Genomic DNA, 4670 nt, shown 5'->3' with positions numbered 1-4670 from the left:
GAGTGTGCGTGATGTTTTTCTGAGTGTGCGTGATGTTTTTTTGAGTGTGCGTGAGTTTCTTGTAGTGTGTGAGAGACAAAACATAGATTTTGTCCTAAACGGCCCCTCATAAAGGCTCCTTTGTCACCACACGTTTGATTGATTTATTATTCATTTATAACAGGAACTATTCAAGATGTGTACGTCCTTGCTTCAAGTCAAATACATACAAATGCAAGATAACATTTTATGACACCTAATTAAGGTGGTAGAAGCAAAGAACTAATCACATTTCTCTTCAAAATMTTTTTTCTTAAAATATTTTCCAGTTATGAAATTTGATTTCTCACAGTAAGAACAAGATGCTGATCTGTTTTTATGTAACAGGCTATTAAATATCATTTACCATACTTACGCTTTCTAAGGAATTTCAACAGTGAGAAGTGTAAGCAATTGACTGATTTAAAATCTTTTTTCATCAGCTATTATTTGAAGGCAATGTTGTACAAATGGGTTCAAGTATTTAGTGCATTAAAACTATTCATACCTCTTTAAATATGTCTCATTTTTGTGACTACAAGYACTAAATTCACAATCTTTTCTTGAGATTTTGCACATCTGCAKACAGACATTTTTTCTTTTTTCTTTTCTGAATAACTCTTCAAATGATTCAGATTCTCAGTAAGTTTGAAGTTTGGACATTAACTGGGCCMTTCTAACATATTCATTTCCTTTGATCTAAACCTTTCCATCATAGCTCTGACTGTATGTTTAGGGTCATTTTCCTGCTGCAAAGTGAACCTCCAACAAAGTCTCAAGTGCTTGCAGCTTCTRAGAGATTTTCTCCAAGATTGCCCTGTATTTAGCTCCATCCATCTTTCTCTAAACTTTGACCAGCTTGTCCCTGCTGCAGAAAATCCTCCCATTGCTCTCACCCCTCAGTGTTCAGTGTGTTTTTGATGATTTAGAGTCAGTTTCCACCTCACATGGCACRCCACCCATCTCCAATTTCTATTTGAACAACATTCTGAAAACAATGTAAAGTCTTCCTGCCACTTCACAGCCGTGCACTGCTTTGTGGTTGTATCCTGACAAAATGCAACAAAAATCAAGGGGTATATTTACTTTTGCAAGAATTTGTAAGATAATCCAGAGAGAGTAATCATACAAACATTTTGTGCAAAAAGTTTAAATAGATCTCTGGCTCAGGACAGCAATCCCATCAAATCGACCATTTTYTCTCTGATAGTATTCGAAGTGACAGCTCATATGGAGGCTCCTGCTGCAGCAAAGAAATGGGGTTCTCCACGCTTGGCCTGCTTTATATAGACTAAAGTAAGAAGAGCAACATAAAAAGTTCACATATAACCTTGCTAAAGTGCTTTTAAAACAGATAAATTCGACATGCTTTATGAAAACAAATTCAATATATTTAAATATATATATATATATATATTTGTTTTTCACCATGGAATGATATAAAATATGGCAAACCTATGACACAAAACTGAAGGCCTTACAAATATGAAAATAAATGTCGCTATGAAACCCAGAAACCAAAGTTGTTTTGAAGATGGTCGGGTTTTATTTATGGATGCCTCTGTGCACTCAATGTGTCACTTGCTGTCTGTAGGGATGAGGAGCAGTGTTGACATGTCAATCATAAGTGGTGTTGCCTTGAAAGACAAGGTGAGGCGCCACCTCTTGGGACATAGTTTTGGAACTGTTGAGCAAGTTTGACATTTTACAGCAAGGTACCGCAAAAGAATGAAAACTCCTGAAAGAGCGACGGAAAAGGTATAGCATGCTAAATCCTATGTTCACAAATGTTTAGCCTCTGGTATGTACTCTCATTTAAAAAAAAAAAACAACAACAAAAAAACTGAATGGGCAAATTAAATCTGAAACCAGCAAAATAGAAAGAGAGGCTTAATTTGAAATTGAAAAAATTGAACTGGGAGAGAAAATGTGAGAAGGATAAAAGTTGGAGTTCTTGCTGGTAGCATAGTCAGTCCATTCCCTGATGTCAAAGTGCTGCCTTATAAAGAGGCTGTCAGAACAAGTYAGTTTCCACCAGATTAACTTAAAAGTACACCACTTAAAGATCCATAAATAATAAACTCCTTCCTCCTTTGAGCATCATATTTTGATCACCTTCATTAGAGCGCTAAGAGCTGTCCAGAAGTGTTTCTTTTTTATCGTAAAATAATCCGCTGTCACTAAAAAAAAAAAAAAAATCTCATATTTTTCCACAAAATAAAGCAAATGTAGGATTGGGATTGATTCTTTGGCCTACGTGAGTGTTGTCCTAAAAAATAGGAGTCTACTTAAAGTTTTTAMATTTCTCTGATCAGCTTGTCAGCCTCCACAACATTTTGTCATTTGTGCTGCTCATAGTAGGAATTTATAATTTCTTATAAATTATAATATTGTAAATTAGCAAAGTACATCAATCAATCATACAATGTAAAGAGTAGGAGTCCTGGAAAGGACCATGAGGAACTCCTTTAGGTACTGGGAGAATAGAGGGAAAACTGAGATGAGCATTGSAATGAAAAATATTCAGACTTGATACAGACTAATGTCTTACAAGCAATTTAGGTCCCAGATGTGTTACTGACACTCAAGATGTTTTATTGTGTGAAGATTTCAAAGTAGCTACTCTTACAGTTCCCATTGTGCAAAAAGATTCTCACRTCATTGTTTTGAAGTAAAAATAAAATTGAGATACACTCTGGCTTCAAAGCTGTTGTGATATGCATCACCAAACACTGTCACGTTTTCATCAACTTACTCTCTCATCTTAGCTCCATAATTACAAATCCTTTAAAAGTCAGTTTTTTCCTCAAATCTTTCATTCTTTCAATCAAAAGGGAATAATAGGAAGCATTTAGTCCGACTGCTGATATCATGAACTTCATTGAGGCAGAAGGAAAAGGGAAAGGCAAGAAAGGGAAGRCCAGATGTGAAATTCCAAGTTAGTTTACTTTGTGTTCCTACAAAAACAGCTGGTGGTCTTTAAAGCAGCACCGTTTCTCATATCTGTCATGCTTTTCCCCCAGGGCTGTAGCCCTAATTGCCAGGACGTGCCGAGGACAGACTGGTGAGCGCTGAAGCTTTATGTTTGGCTGCTTCGGAGCGTAGGCTGCAATCACAGACGTGACAGAGCTTGTGAACTCTTCACTGGCACTGCGGGAAGTGGGCTGGAAAAATGTCTCTTTGAGTACTTATTATATTTACAAAGCCTGAAGGAGATGCACTCAACTATGGATGGGTCCATTTTTGATTCTAATACATACGCACACTACGCGCATCTGTTTGGCAACACTGTGAAGCGCAAAACTCTAAGTAGTTGTAAAGGAAGATGTGACAAACCCGGGTGTGGACTGAAGCGTGAGTAAATTAGACAAAAACAATTCCGCAGTAACACTGAATCATAAACATGAGTCAGTGATTGTTAAATGCATGGCACTGAGAAATGATACCTTCCCTGAAACTCTGGTCATTCTCTGGAGACAACCAAAATCACTCAGCAGCTAATCACTGAGTGTTTAATTAGGCAATTAAAATTAGAATGTTGTACCTTACATTTCCTCCCACCTGTGCACGACTAAATTCTAACAAAAACAAAATGATTTCTCAATACCTTGTAAAAGTAGTAAATCTCTTTAACTGTTGTAACATTTGAATGTTTTACAACCACAAACATGCATTCAATTTCTGGGGGATTTTTATGGGAAAGATCAGCAAAAAAATATTGCTCAGCTACTGTGTGATGGAATGAAAATAATAGTAAATATCAATCCACAAATATCACACTTTAAAGATTTTTATTTGCAACAGAATAAGTAAATCAAAAATTTATACTTGTTATTTCACTTTAAAATATCCATCCATCCATTTTCTTACACCCTTGTCCCTCAGTGGGGTCGGGAGGGGTGCTGGTGCCTATCTCCAGCTAGCGTACTTTAAAATATGCAAACATAAAATATGTTTGTCTATCACATAAAACTACATTAAAATGCAGTGATGTTCGTGTCTGCAACATGGTAAAAAGTGGAAAAAGGTCGAGAGATGTCAGTGATTTCAGAAAGCGCAGTATTTCAGCTTGGTGTAAAGTCCATCTGGTGTGATGAAACGCGCTTGATCAAATCCTTTGGTGGTTTATCCCGTTAGATCTCGAAGAAATTATTAAAAAGCCAGCCGAACAGTGTGCATGACTCCAACCCAATGTGCAAATGTCTTCATTTCTGCCTTTTCTGAAGTTTTACAAATGTGAAGCCAGATGAAAAACTTGAAAAAACAAAAAAAATCAATAAATCAATGTTGCCTGTACTTCCCATTTTTCTGTTTTTTTCCTTCTTTTCTGCGAGTCTGTTGCTTGTGTGAGAATCACAACTTCAACTTCCTCCTCGTGTTGCTCCTTTAGGTTCCAGAGCTGAAATATTAAACCTTTGCAAAAATCTAAATGCTTCAAAACCTTTTCAGCTTACCCCAAAAGCAAACAGGATTTTTGCTACACTCACAAGTCAAGAACAATGTCAACAGAACGGACTTCTCAAACTAGGCTTAAATGAGGGACATGAAGCAAGAAAGTAAGCAAACATCACCTATATTTAATCTTTAACACAAAAGTGACAGGACAATCTGCAGCACTTCAAAATGTATCTTTTGATAGTTTTCACAAGACT

The sequence above is a fragment of the Poecilia reticulata genome, linkage group LG8, assembly GCF_000633615.1.
Source record: "Poecilia reticulata strain Guanapo linkage group LG8, Guppy_female_1.0+MT, whole genome shotgun sequence".
Lineage (NCBI taxonomy): Eukaryota > Metazoa > Chordata > Actinopteri > Cyprinodontiformes > Poeciliidae > Poecilia > Poecilia reticulata.
Note: the sequence above shows the minus strand (reverse complement) of the source record.